Below are 15421 nucleotides of genomic sequence, written 5' to 3'. Positions count from 1 at the left end.
GCCACCGTGGAATTGAACTGAAGGGGGAAATTCTAATCCCCCTTTTGCCTAAATGAATTGGATTTGTTGTGCGTTTTCTCTCTCTCTCTCTGGGAAGCACAGATCAGGTTAGGTGAGTGGAGTGAACTAGGCACCGTTTGGCAATCGCTGCTGGAGTGTGTAAAAGTGTGTGTGTGTGTGTGTGTGCGCCAGAGCAGGGCTGATTAATAATGTCCTGAAATAGCTGGGGAGGAGAACGGATGGAGGGAGGAAGAGAGAGAGAGGAAGAGAGAGAGGGAGAGAGAGAGGGAGGGAGGAAGAGAGAGAGAGAGAGAGAGAGAGAGAGAGAGAGGATGCTAGCTCACTGCGGTTCTCTCAAGCACTCAATGGAACGCTGTCCTCTACTTCCCCTTGGTATATCTCCTCACAATCCATTTAAACTGCGTGGTGCCTGGGCGTGTGTGTGTGTCTGTGTGTGTGTAATGAGGCCGTCAGTTCCCTGTCCTGGCCCCCAGAAATCGCTGTGTTGGGCCAGAGCCAGAACACACGTGGGCAAAGCCGTGTTTTGAAAGTTTGTCATTGATCCAATCACCGGTGACTTTGTTTTGACGTCCCCACCAACGACCTCCCTGACGTCCCCACCAACGACCTCCCTGACGTCCCCACCAACGACCTCCCTGACGTCCCCACCAACGACCTCCCTGACGTCCCCACCAACGACCTCCCTGACGGCACCCACCAACGACCTCCCTGACGTCCCCACCAACGACCTCCCTGACGTCCCCACCAACGACCTCCCTGACGGCACCCACCAACGACCTCCCTGACGGCACCCACCAACGACCTCCCTGACGGCACCCACCAACGACCTCCCTGACGTCCCCACCAACGACCTCCCTGACGTCCCCACCAACGACCTCCCTGACGTCCCCACCAACGACCTCCCTGACGTCCCCACCAACGACCTCCCTGACGGCACCCACCAACGACCTCCCTGACGTCCCCACCAACGACCTCCCTGACGTCACCCATCAACGACCTCCCTGACGTCCCCACCAACGACCTCCCTGACGGCACCCACCAACGACCTCCCTGACGGCACCCACCAACGACCTCCCTGACGGCACCCACCAACGACCTCCCTGACGTCCCCACCAACGACCTCCCTGACGTCCCCACCAACGACCTCCCTGACGGCACCCACCAACGACCTCCCTGACGTCCCCACCAACGACCTCCCTGACGTCCCCACCAACGACCTCCCTGACGGCACCCACCAACGACCTCCCTGACGGCACCCACCAACGACCTCCCTGACGGCACCCACCAACGACCTCCCTGACGGCACCCACCAACGACCTCCCTGACGGCAGTCTCAGACTGAAGTATGTAGTGAACATAGAACAGTGGAAGTATTCCGTTTGAGTCGTCAGGCAACCTCTCTCCCCCTCACTGCACCGCTCACAAGGGCCAGCCCTTAGAGGATGACCCCTCTACAGCTGTTGCTAAGTAACCTGATAGTGGGGTAACGCGGGGCAACTCCCGAGGATGATACTGTGTCCCCCACAGATGAGGAACACACACACACCATATCTAAAGCAGTCTCACCAGAGAGGAATCCCTCCATGCCGTGGGAGTGGGTCATGCGGAGGAGGCTGCGGCCAGAGTACGTAGCCAGGGTTGGGTCAGCTCCGTAGGACAGCAGCAGACGGACCACTTCCAGATGGTCATTCTCCACCGCATCATGGAGGGGCCTGGGGGGGAGGGAGACAGACACGCCACACACACACTCGCGTTATGTACAGAGCCTTGGAAGGCAATTGTCCATGTCCATATGTCTGGCCTGTGTGTTAGTGAGAGAGAAATGCTTAAGTGTGTGTGTGTGTGTGTGTGTCTACCTGGTGCCTTCCTGGGCGCTACAATTGACGTCGGCACCGTGCTCCAGCAGGTGCTGAGTGATAGCAAGCCAGCCACGTGCACATGCCTCGTGCAGCGCACAGTAGCCCGCGTTGTCACGGTGATTGACGTCACACACCCTGTTCTCCAGGCAGTACAGCACTACATCCTAGATAGGGCACAGAGAATAGAGGGGTTAGAGTCTACACAGACAGGGGACAGAGGGGTTAGGGTCTCCACTGACAGGGGACAGAGGGGTTAGGGTCTCCACAGACAGGGGACAGAGGGGTTAGGGTCTCCACAGACAGGGGACAGAGGGGTTAGGGTCTCCACAGACAGGGAACAGAGGGGTTAGGGTCTCCACTGACAGGGGACAGAGGGGTTAGGGTCTCCACAGACAGAGGGGTTAGGGTCTCCACAGACAGGGGACAGAGGGGTTAGGGTCTCCACTGACAGGGGACCGAGGGGTTAGGGTCTCCACAGACAGGGGACAGAGGGGTTAGGGTCTCCACAGACAGGGGACAGAGGGGTTAGGGTCTCCACAGACAGGGGACATAGGGGTTAGGGTCTCCACAGACAGGGGACAGAGGGGTTAGGGTCTCCACTGACAGGGGACCGAGGGGTTAGGGTCTCCACAGACAGGGGACAGAGGGGTTAGGGTCTCCACAGACAGGGGACAGAGGGGTTAGGGTCTCCACAGACAGGGGACAGAGGGGTTAGGGTCTCCACAGACAGGGGACAGAGGGGTTAGGGTCTCCACAGACAGGGGACAGAGGGGTTAGGGTCTCCACTGACAGGAGACCGAGGGGTTAGGGTCTCCACTGACAGGAGACCGAGGGGTTAGGGTCTCCACAGACAGGGGACCGAGGGGTTGGCGTCTCCACAGACAGGGGACCGAGGGGTTAGGGTCTCCACTGACAGGAGACCGAGGGGTTAGGGTCTCCACAGACAGGGGACAGAGGGGTTAGGGTCTCCTCTAACCCCTCTGTATCAGACTGCCTCAACCCTACCTAGACCCCGTGTTATTCCTCAGTATAGAGTATAGTACCTACTACACTATCTGTATCAGACTGACTCAACCCTACCTAGACCCCGTGTTATTCCTCATTATAGTACCTACTACACTATCTGTATCAGACTGACTCAACACTACCTAGCCCCTCTTAGCCAGTCCTAATATCAAGTACCTACTACACTATCTGTATCAGACTGACTCAACCCTACCTAGCCCCTCTTAGCCAGTCCTAATATCAAGTACCTACTACACTATCTGTATCAGACTGACTCAACCCTACCTAGCCCCTCTTAGCCAGTCCTAATATCAAGAACCTACTACACTATCTGTATCAGACTGACTCAACACTACCTAGCCCCTCTTAGCCAGTCCTAATATCAAGTACCTACTACACTATCTGTATCAGACTGACTCAACACTACCTAGCCCCTCTTAGCCAGTCCTAATATCAAGTACCTACTACACTATCTGTATCAGACTGACTCAACCCTACCTAGCCCCTCTTAGCCAGTCCTAATATCAAGTACCTACTACACTATCTGTATCAGACTGACTCAACCCTACATAGACCCCGTGTTATTCCTCAGTATAGTACCTACTACACTATCTGTATCAGACTGACTCAACCCTACATAGACCCCGTGTTATTCCTCAGTATAGTACCTACTACACTATCTGTATCAGACTGACTCAACCCTACATAGACCCCGTGTTATTCCTCAGTATAGTACCTACTACACTATCTGTATCAGACTGACTCAACCCTACCTAGACCCCGTGTTATTCCTCAGTATAGTACCTACTACACTATCTGTATCAGACTGACTCAACCCTACCTAGACCCCGTGTTATTCCTCAGTATAGTACCTACTACACTATCTGTATCAGACTGACTCAACCCTACATAGACCCTGTGTTATTCCTCAGTATAGTACCTACTACACTATCTGTATCAGACTGACTCAACCCTACCTAGACCCCGTGTTATTCCTCAGTATAGTACCTACTACACTATCTGTATCAGACTGACTCAACCCTACATAGACCCCGTGTTATTCCTCAGTATAGTACCTACTACACTATCTGTATCAGACTGACTCAACCCTACATAGACCCCGTGTTATTCCTCAGTATAGTACCTACTACACTATCTGTATCAGACTGACTCAACCCTACCTAGCCCCTCTTAGCCAGTCCTAATATCAAGTACCTACTACACTATCTGTATCAGACTGACTCAACCCTACCTAGCCCCTCTTAGCCAGTCCTTCTAATATCAGAAGATGGTGTCCAAGAGAGGTCGAACTGGAACTGGTCCAGAGAACTGGATCTGTGCGGTTCTCATCCCTCATCCTCTCAACCAGGGCAGTGGAAGGTAAGCCATTCCAGGAGCCTCCGCTCTGATTCCCATCTCTATGTAAATGCTGTGGAGTGGTCGCCGAGCCTTTCATTTTTCAATAAGTCTTATCAAACGGCTGCCTGGGCGGCTCAAAATAGCCCAGTCAATCTGTCCCTCCTGAACGGTCCCATATATTCTCTACTAACATCTGGGTAATGGATTTGGATGGCTGTGTGTGATGGCTCAGGCTGGCCAGTTATGGACCATATCCACAATGGCTGCGCAGTTGCTCCTAAAAACCTGGGATTCTGAGCCACTGGAGAGTATGTTTGAGCCGGAATGCCTCCTCGCAGAGAGCTTCTTTAACCCAACAGCAGGAAAGCAGGGGCCATTAAATTGTTTCTCCCCACCAAACTCCATTCAGTAAAGGGGATTAAAACAAATTGAATTCAGGTTTGGAATAAAAAAAAACTGCCAATTATTTTTCCATTGAGGAGGGATTCAATTTCAATTCACTTACTTTCACTTTCTGTGCCTGGCCTTAAGAGGATACTTCGTGATTTTGGCAATGAGGCCCTTTATTTACTTTCCCAGCCTCAGATGAACTTGTGGATACCAGTTGTATGTTTGAGTCCAGTATGAAGGACGTTAGAGGTAGACACTTCTAGGCATTGCGATAACTCTAGTTGGCAATTACAGTTGCGCTAGTTAGCAACTTCGTTCAAACCTTCAAACCTCATGCGGAGACATATACATGGTATCCACGAGTTCTTCTGACTCCTGGGAAACATTGCCAAAATCCTGAAGTATCTCTTTAACATGACTCATGTCATGAGTCACAGTGGCAAAGAATTGGAATGAATTGCAATTCTATAGACAGTTTGCTGACTCCAAGGCCTGACCAAAGCAAGGTGACTATGGCTAACACAATGAGAATATTTGTTTTATTTATATAACCTTTATTGAACTAGGCAAGTCAGCTAAGAACAAATACTTATTTACAATGACGGCCTACCAAAAGGCTAAAGGACACTTGCGGGGACGGGGGCTGGGATTAAAAATGTAAATAAAGGACAAAACACACATCACGACGAGACACCATTACATAAAGACCTAAGACAACAACATAGTGTCATGAAACAGGCAGGGAGCAGGTCTCGTACCCTCGACCTTCGAGCCCGAAGTCCAGCGTGCTATCGACTGTGCCGCAAAAGCATGCTTGTGCGGCAGGGTCGATTTCCGCGCTTATAAACCCAGGGTGGTTACACAACTCCCTCCTTTCAAAGAGCGCGTCCTCGCGCTAGCTAACTACTCTACGTCTTACAGGAACGTGCTCACCGGCCAAGCACACACACTGTCGTGGATGCAAGGTCCGATCACTTCTGACACAAATGTAACAAACAGCAGGGAGCAGGTCTCGAACCCTCCACCTTCTAGCCGGAGGTCCGGGGGGGTGGTGTTCCAGCGTTTATAAACCCAGGGTTGTTACAAAAGCATAGCATATGAATGTATGTACCTGAAAAGTTCTCGATAATGGAAATATGTAGTCCTGTAGTATATTGTTAATGATAGAATCCAGTCAGAATGAGAACAGCAGAACAAAGCCAATAAGCATCAAGTCGACAGCAGTCTCTCTTCTGTCTATGTGCTCATTTACCCGTGTCAGACAACGCTGCGCGGCGGGCGTCGTTAACAAACCACACACACCCTTCCAGTCAGCCCAGTGTGGCTAGCATCAAACCACACACACAACCCCAGACAAACAGAAGGAACCAGGGTAGCGAAGCGTGGAAAGAGAGAGAGGTCCAGAGAAAGAGAGTGAGAAAGATGGAGACTAGCAGCAGCACTCCACAGAGAGCAGAAACAGACATTAGCATTCAGCTAGTGTAGCGCAGCTTTGACGTGCCCTCCCTCCCGACCCGTATTCATAGAATTCATTCACAGCTCCCCACCGCGGTGCTGTGAGCTGAGCACACACATACACAGAGAAAATGTATGTATCTTTAGATACAACGTGGTCGTGTGGCTGCCGTGGCAACAAATGAGTCCAACTCCTGCTACTGCCAGTGCCGTGGCAACTTATGCGCAAACAGCGAGAGCTGGCATTGCGGTTGGCATGCCTGGTGGACAACAAAATAGACCATAACACAGTACACAGTGTTCAAACGACCAGAAGCCCCCACTCTTCTTAAATGGACTCTTCTCCAAAAAACAGCTCACCAACAGTGCTTAAACATAGATCCTACAGTCCCTCTCCACTCAAAAACACTACTTCAACAACAACACTTCAGCGCTGAAAGCAAACGTGTCCTTCGCCTCATTGCTCAAGAGCTGCTTTATGGATGTCTACCACCGCTGCGCGGCCACCACCAGTCTACTACCGCGGCGCAGCCGCCACCAGTCTACTACCGCGGTGCAACCACCACCAGTCTACTACCGCAGCGCAGCCACCACCAGTCTACTACCGCGGCACTACCGCCACCAGTCTACTACCGCGCGCAGCCGCCACCAGTCTACTACCGCGGCGCAGCCGCCACCAGTCTACTACCGCGGTGCAACCACCACCAGTCTACTACCGCGGCTCAGCCACCACCAGTCTACTACCGCGGCACTACCGCCACCAGTCTACTACCGCGGCGCAGCCACTGCCAGTCTACTACCATGGCGCAGCCACCACCAGTCTACTACCGCGGCGCAGCCACCACCAGTCTACTACCGCGGCACAGCCGCCACCAGTCTACTACCGCGGCACAGCCGCCACCAGTCTACTACCGCGGCGCAGCCGCCACTAGTCCACTAATACGGCGCAGCCGCCACCAGTCTACTACCGTGGCAGATACTAGTCTACTACTGTGCCGTGGTAGCTACCAGTCTACTACCGAGGGGCTGCCGCCACCAGTCTACTACCGAGGCTGCCGCCACCAGTCTACTTCCGAGGCGTGGTAGCTACCAGTCTACTACCGAGGTGCAGCCACCACCAGTCTACTACCGTGGCAGATACTAGTCTACTACCGTGTCGTGGTAGCTACCAGTCTAATACCGAGGAGCTGCCACCACCAGTCTACTTCCGAGGCGTGGTAGCTACCAGTCTACTACCGAGGTGCAGCCACCACCAGTCTACTACCGCGGCGCAGCCCCCACCAGTCTACAACCGCGGCGCAGCCACCACCAGTCTACTACCGCGGTGCAGCCACGCTCAGTCTACTACCGTGGCGCAGCCGCCACCAGTCTACTATCGCGGCGCAGCCACCACCAGTCTATTACCGCGGCAGATACTAGTCTACTACTGTGCCGTGGTAGCTACCAGTCTACTACCGAGGGGCTGCCGCCACCAGTCTACTACCGCGGCGCAGCCACCACCAGTCTACTACCGCGGCGCAGCCACCACCAGTCTACTACCGCGGCGCAGCCACCACCAGTCTACTACCGTGGCACTACCGCCACCAGTCTACTACCGCGGCGCAGCCACCACCAGTCTACTACCATGGCGCAGCCACCACCAGTCTACTACCGCGGCGCAGCCACCACCAGTCTACTACCGCGGCACAGCCGCCACCAGTCTACTAACGCGGCACAGCCGCCACCAGTCTACTACCGCGGCGCAGCCGCCACTAGTCCACTAACACGGCGCAGCCGCCACCAGTCTACTACCGTGGCAGATACTAGTCTACTACTGTGCCGTGGTAGCTACCAGTCTACTACCGAGGGGCAGCCACCACCAGTCTACTACCGCGGCGCAGCCACCACCAGTCTACTACCGCGGCACAGCCGCCACCAGTCTACTACCGCGGCACAGCCGCCACCAGTCTACTACCGCGGCGCAGCCGCCACTAGTCCACTAATACGGCGCAGCCGCCACCAGTCTACTACCGTGGCAGATACTAGTCTACTACTGTGCCGTGGTAGCTACCAGTCTACTACCGAGGGGCTGCCGCCACCAGTCTACTACCGAGGGGCTGCCGCCACCAGTCTACTTCCGAGGCGTGGTAGCTACCAGTCTACTACCGAGGTGCAGCCACCACCAGTCTACTACCGTGGCAGATACTAGTCTACTACCGTGTCGTGGTAGCTACCAGTCTAATACCGAGGAGCTGCCACCACCAGTCTACTTCCGAGGCGTGGTAGCTACCAGTCTACTACCGAGGTGCAGCCACCACCAGTCTACTACCGCGGCGCAGCCCCCACCAGTCTACAACCGCGGCGCAGCCACCACCAGTCTACTACCGCGGTGCAGCCACGCTCAGTCTACTACCGTGGCGCAGCCGCCACCAGTCTACTATCGCGGCGCAGCCACCACCAGTCTATTACCGCGGCAGATACTAGTCTACTACTGTGCCGTGGTAGCTACCAGTCTACTACCGAGGGGCTGCCGCCACCAGTCTACTACCGCGGCGCAGCCACCACCAGTCTACTACCGCGGCGCAGCCACCACCAGTCTACTACCGCGGCGCAGCCACCACCAGTCTACTACCGTGGCACTACCGCCACCAGTCTACTACCGCGGCGCAGCCACCACCAGTCTACTACCATGGCGCAGCCACCACCAGTCTACTACCGCGGCGCAGCCACCACCAGTCTACTACCGCGGCACAGCCGCCACCAGTCTACTAACGCGGCACAGCCGCCACCAGTCTACTACCGCGGCGCAGCCGCCACTAGTCCACTAACACGGCGCAGCCGCCACCAGTCTACTACCGTGGCAGATACTAGTCTACTACTGTGCCGTGGTAGCTACCAGTCTACTACCGAGGGGCTGCCGCCACCAGTCTACTACCGAGGGGCTGCCGCCACCAGTCTACTACCGAGGCGTGGTAGCTACCAGTCTACTACCGAGGTGCAGCCACCACCAGTCTACTACCGTGGCAGATACTAGTCTACTACCGTGTCGTGGTAGCTACCAGTCTAATACCGAGGAGCTGCCACCACCAGTCTACTTCCGAGGCGTGGTAGCTACCAGTCTACTACCGAGGTGCAGCCACCACAAGTCTACTACCGCGGCGCAGCCACCACCAGTCTACTACCGCGGCGCAGCCGCCACCAGTCTACTACCGCGGCAGATACTAGTCTACTACTGTGCCGTGGTAGCTACCAGTCTACTACCGAGGGGCTGCCGCCACCAGTCTACTACCGCGGCGCAGCCACCACCAGTCTACTACCGCGGCGCAGCCACCACCAGTCTACTACCGCGGCACAGCCACGCCCAGTCTACTACCGTGGCGCAGCCGCCACCAGTCTACTACCGCGGCACAGCCGCCACCAGTCTACTACCGTGGCAGATACTAGTCTACTACTGTGTCGTGGTAGCTACCAGTCAGTCTACTACCGAGGGGCTGCTTCCACCAGTCTACTACCGAGGGGCTGCCGCCACCAGTCTACTGCCGTGAGCAGATACTAGTCTACTACCGTGTCGTGGTAGCTACCAGTCTAATACCGAGGGGCGGCCGCCACCAGTCTACTTCCGAGGTGTGGTAGCCACCAGTCTACGACCGAGGGGCTGCCACCACCAGTCTACTACCGCGGCGCAGCCGCCACTAGTCCACTAACACAGCGCAGCCCCCACCAGTCTACTGCCGTGGCGCAGCCGCCACCAGTCTACTGCCGCGGCACAGCCGCCACCAGTCTACTACCGCGGCACAGCCGCCACTAGTCCACTAACACGGCGCAGCCGCCACCAGTCTACTACCGTGGCAGATACTAGTCTACTACTGTGTCGTGGTAGCTACCAGTCTACTACCGCGGCAGATACTAGGCTACTACCGTGTTGTGGTAGCTACCAGTCTACTACCGAGGGGTTGCCGCCACCAGTCTACTACCGAGGCATGGTAGCTAACAGTCTACTACCGAGGGGCTGCCGCCACCAGTCTACTAGCCGAGGCGTGGTAGCTACCATTCTACTACAGAGGGGCTGCCGCCCCCAGTCTACTACCGAGGGGCTGCCGCCACCAGTCTACTACCGAGGGGCTGCCGCTACCAGTCTACTACCGAGGGGCTGCCGCCACCAGTCTACTACCGAGGCGTGGTCGCTACCGGTCTACTACCGAGGGGCTGCCGCCACCAGTCTACTACAGAGGGGCTGCCCCTGCCAGTCTACTACCGAGGGGCTGCCGCCACCAGTCTACTACCGAGGGGCTGCCGCTACCAGTCTACTACCGAGGGGCTGCCGCCACCAGTCTACTACCGAGGCGTAGTGGCTACCAGTCTACTACCAAGGGGCTGCCGCCACCAGTCTACTACCGAGGCGTGGTAGCTACCAGTCTACTACCGAGGGGCTGCCGCCACCAGTCTACTACCGAGGCGTGGTAGCTACCAGTCTACTACCGAGGGGCTGCCGCCACCAGTCTACTACCGAGGGGCTGCCGCTACCAGTCTACTACCGAGGGGCTGCCGCCACCAGTCTACTACCGAGGCGTAGTAGCTACCAGTCTACTACCAAGGGGCTGCCGCCACCAGTCGACTACCGAGGCGTGGTAGCTACCAGTCTACTACCGAGGGGCTGCCGCCACCAGTCTACTACCGAGGCGTGGTAGCTACCAGTCTACTACCGAGGGGCTGCCGCCACCAGTCTACTACCGAGGGGCTGCCGCTACCAGTCTACTACCGAGGGGCTGCCGCCACCAGTCTACTACCGAGGTGTGGTAGCTACCAGTCTACTACCGAAGGGCTGCCGCCACCAGTCTACTACTGAGGTGTGGTAGCTACCAGTCTACTACCGAGGGGATGCCGCCACCAGTCTACTACCGAGGGGCTACCGCCACCAGTCTACTACCGAGGGGCTGCCGCCGCCAGACTACTACCACGGTGCAGCCGCCACCAGACTACTACCGCGGCAGATACTAGCGCTGAAAGCAAATGTGTCCTTCGCCTCATTGATCAAGAGCTGCTTTATGGATGTCAACCACCGCTGCGCGGCCACCACCAGTCTACTACCACTGCGCAGCAGCCACCAGTCTAGTACCGCGGCACAGCCGCCACCAGACTACTACCGCGGCAGATACTAGTCTACTAGCGTGGTGTGGTAGCCACCGGTCTACTGCTGTGGTGCGGTAGCCACTAGTCTACTGCTATGGTGCAGTAGCCCCTAGTCTACTGCTGTGGTGCGGTAACCACTAGTCTACTGCTGTGGTGCGGTAGCCACTAGTCTACTGCTGTGGTGCGGTAGCCACTAGTCTACTGCTGTGGTGCGGTAGCCACTAGTCTACTGCTGTGGTGCGGTAGCCACTAGTCTACTGCTGTGGTGCGGTAGCCACTAGTCTACTGCTGTGGTGCGGTAGCCACTAGTCTACTGCTGTGGTGCGGTAGCTACTAGTCTACTGCTGTGGTGCGGTAGCCACTAGTCTACTGCTGTGGTGCGGTAGCCACTAGTCTACTGCTGTGGTGCGGTAGCCACTAGTCTACTGCTGTGGTGCGGTAGCCACTAGTCTACTGCTGTGGTGCGGTAGCCACTAGTCTACTGCTGTGGTGCGGTAGCCACTAGTCTACTGCTGTGGTGCGGTAGCCACTAGTCTACTGCTGTGGTGCGGTAGCCACTAGGTCTTTTGCTGTGGTGCGGTAGCCACTAGGTCTACTGCTGTGGTATGGTAGCTACTAGTCTACTACTGTGGTGTGGTAGCTACTAGTCTACTACTTGTGTGTGGTGTCTACTACTGTGGTGTGGTAGCTACTAATCTACTACTGTGGTGTGGTAGCTGCTAATCTACTACTGTGGTGTGGTAGCTACCAGTCTACTACTGTGGTGTGGTAGCTACTAGTTTACTACTGTGGTCTGGTAGCTACTAGTCTACTACGGTGGTGTGGTAGCTACTAGTCTACTACTGTGGTGTGGTAGCTACTAGTCTACTACTGTGGTGTGGTAGCTACTAGTCTACTACTGTGGTGTGGTAGCTACTAGTCTACTACTGTGGTGTGGTAGCTACTAGTCTACTACTGTAGTGTGGTAGCTACTAGTCTACTACTGTGGTGTGGTAGCTACTAGTCTACTACTGTGGTGTGGTAGCTACTAGTCTACTACTGTGGTGTGGTAGCTACTAGTCTACTACTGTGGTGTGGTAGCTACTAGTCTACTACTGTGGTGTGGTAGCTACTAGTCTACGACTGTGGTGTGGTAGCTACTAGTCTACTACTGTGGTGTGGTAGCTACTAGTCTACTACTGTGGTGTGGTAGCTACTAGTCTACTACTGTGGTGTGGTAGCTACTAGTCTACTACTGTGGTAGCTACTAGTTTACGACTGTGGTGTGGTAGCTACTAGTCTACTACTGTGGTGTGGTAGCTACTAGTCTACTACTGTGGTGTGGTAGCTACTAGTCTACTACTGTGGTGTGGTAGCTACTAGTCTACTACTGTGGTGTGGTAGCTACTAGTCTACTACTGTGGTGTGGTAGCTACTAGTCTACTACTGTGGTGTGGTCGCTACTAGTCTACTACTGTGGTGTGGTAGCTACTAGTCTACAACTGTGGTGTGGTAGCTACTAGTCTACTACTGTGGTGTGGTAGCTACTAGTCTACTACTGTGGTGTGGTAGCTACTAGTCTACTACTGTGGTGTGGTAGCTACTAGTCTACTACTGTGGTAGCTACTAGTCTACTACTGTGGTGTGGTAGCTACTAGTCTACTACTATGGTGTGGTAGCTACTAGTCTACTACTGTGGTGTGGTAGCTACTAGTCTACTACTGTGGTGTGGTAGCTACTAGTCTACTACTGTGGGGTGGTAGCTACTAGTCTACTACTGTGGTGTGGTAGCTACTAGTCTACTACTGTGGTGTGGTAGCTACTAGTCTACTACTGTGGTGTGGTAGCTACTAGTCTACTACTGTGGTGTGGTAGCTACTAGTCTACTACTGTGGTGTGGTAGCTACTAGTCTACTACTGTGGTGTGGTAGCTACTAGTCTACTACTGTGGTGTGGTAGCTACTAGTCTACTACGGTGGTGTGGTAGCTACTAGTCTACTACTGTGGTGTGGTAGCTACTAGTCTACTACTGTGGTGTGGTAGCTACTAGTCTACTACTGTGGTGTGGTAGCTGTTAGTCTACTACTGTGGTGTGGTAGCTACTAGTCTACAACTGTGGTGTGGTAGCTACTAGTCTACTACTGTGGTGTGGTAGCTACTAGTCTACGAATGTGCTGTGGTAGCTACTAGTGTACTACGGTGGTGTGGTAGCTACTAGTCTACTACTGTGGTGTGGTAGCTACAAGTCTACGACTGTGGTGTGGTAGCTACTAGTCTACTACGGTGGTGTGGTAGCTACTAGTCTACTACTGTGGTGTGGTAGCTACAAGTCTACGACTGTGGTGTGGTAGCTACTAGTCTACTACTGTGGTGTGGTAGCTACTAGTCTACTACTGTGGTGTGGTAGCTACTAGTCTACTACTGTGGTGTGGTAGCTACTAGTCTACTACTGTGGTGTGGTAGCTACTAGTCTACTACTGTGGTGTGGTAGCTACTAGTCTACTACTGTGGTGTGGTAGCTACTAGTCTACAACTATGGTGTGGTAGCTACTAGTCTACTACTGTGGTGTGGTAGCTACTAGTCTACTACGGTGGTGTGGTAGCTACTAGTCTACTACTGTGGTGTGGTAGCTACAAGTCTATGACTGTGGTGTGGTAGCTACTAGTCTACTACTGTGGTGTGGTAGCTACTAGTCTACTACTGTGGTGTGGTAGCTACTAGTCTACTACTGTGGTGTGGTAGCTACTAGTCTACTACTGTGGTGTGGTAGCTACTAGTCTACTACTGTGGTGTGGTAGCTACTAGTCTACAACTATGGTGTGGTAGCTACTAGTCTACTACTGTGGTGTGGTAGCTACTAGTCTACTACTGTGGTGTGGTAGCTACTAGTCTACAACTGTGGTGTGGTAGCTACTAGTCTACTACTGTGGTGTGGTAGCTACTAGTCTACGACTGTGGTGTGGTAGCTACTAGTCTACTACTGTGGTGTGGTAGCTACTAGTCTACTACTGTGGTGTGGTAGCTACTAGTCTACAACTGTGGTGTGGTAGCTACTAGTCTACTACTGTGGTGTGGTAGCTACTAGTCTACGACTGTGGTGTGGTAGCTACTAGTCTACTACTGTGGTGTGGTAGCTACTAGTCTACTACTGTGGTGTGGTAGCTACTAGTCTACTACTGTGGTGTGGTAGCTACTAGTCTACTACTGTGGTGTGGTAGCTACTAGTCTACTACTGTGGTGTGGTAGCTACTAGTCTACTACTGTGGTGTGGTAGCTACTAGTCTACTACTGTGGTGTGGTAGCTACTAGTCTACTACTGTGGTGTGGTAGCTACTAGTCTACTACTGTGGTGTGGTAGCTACTAGTCTACTACTGTGGTGTGGTAGCTACTAGTCTACAACTATGGTGTGGTAGCTACTAGTCTACTACTGTGGTGTGGTAGCTACTAGTCTACTACGGTGGTGTGGTAGCTACTAGTCTACTACTGTGGTGTGGTAGCTACAAGTCTACGACTGTGGTGTGGTAGCTACTAGTCTACTACTGTGGTGTGGTAGCTACTAGTCTACTACTGTGGTGTGGTAGCTACTAGTCTACTACTGTGGTGTGGTAGCTACTAGTCTACTACTGTGGTGTGGTAGCTACTAGTCTACTACTGTGGTGTGGTAGCTACTAGTCTACTACTATGGTGTGGTAGCTACTAGTCTACTACTGTGGTGTGGTAGCTACTAGTCTACAACTGTGGTGTGGTAGCTACTAGTCTACTACTGTGGTGTGGTAGCTACTAGTCTACTACTGTGGTGTGGTAGCTACTAGTCTACGACTGTGGTGTGGTAGCTACTAGTCTACTACTGTGGTGTGGTAGCTACTAGTCTACTACTGTGGTGTGGTAGCTACTAGTCTACAACTGTGGTGTGGTAGCTACTAGTCTACTACTGTGGTGTGGTAGCTACTAGTCTACGACTGTGGTGTGGTAGCTACTAGTCTACTACTGTGGTGTGGTAGCTACTAGTCTACTACTGTGGTGTGGTAGCTACTAGTCTACTACTGTGGTGTGGTAGCTACTAGTCTACTACTGTGGTGTGGTAGCTACTAGTCTACTACTGTGGTGTGGTAGCTACTAGTCTACTACTGTGGTGTGGTAGCTACTAGGCCCAATTCTGCTATGAACGTGTACATGGTACAGTTCCACATATTAAAAGCACAGCGGGCTGTAGTGAGCTGTGGAGGTCTGTCTGTTTTCCAG

General features: G+C 53.9%; 1 long non-coding RNA gene and 1 pseudogene across 1 annotated transcript; both read right to left on the bottom strand.

Annotated features, from left to right (window-relative positions):
• Positions 1-15421, bottom strand: part of LOC118380855 (BCL-6 corepressor-like) — a 100993-nt pseudogene that overhangs the window by 31908 nt on the left and 53664 nt on the right.
• On the bottom strand, positions 2923-4754 carry LOC127920174 (uncharacterized). The gene is made up of 4 exons (XR_008105332.1): positions 4030-4754; positions 3313-3417; positions 3029-3170; positions 2923-2960 (listed from the first exon to the last, which is right to left on the bottom strand). It is a non-coding gene; the product is annotated as an uncharacterized LOC127920174 (long non-coding RNA).

The sequence above is a fragment of the Oncorhynchus keta genome, unplaced genomic scaffold (genome assembly GCF_023373465.1).
Source record: "Oncorhynchus keta strain PuntledgeMale-10-30-2019 unplaced genomic scaffold, Oket_V2 Un_contig_1853_pilon_pilon, whole genome shotgun sequence".
In the NCBI taxonomy this organism is placed as follows: domain Eukaryota; kingdom Metazoa; phylum Chordata; class Actinopteri; order Salmoniformes; family Salmonidae; genus Oncorhynchus; species Oncorhynchus keta.
This window is presented reverse-complemented; position numbering and strand designations above follow the sequence as displayed.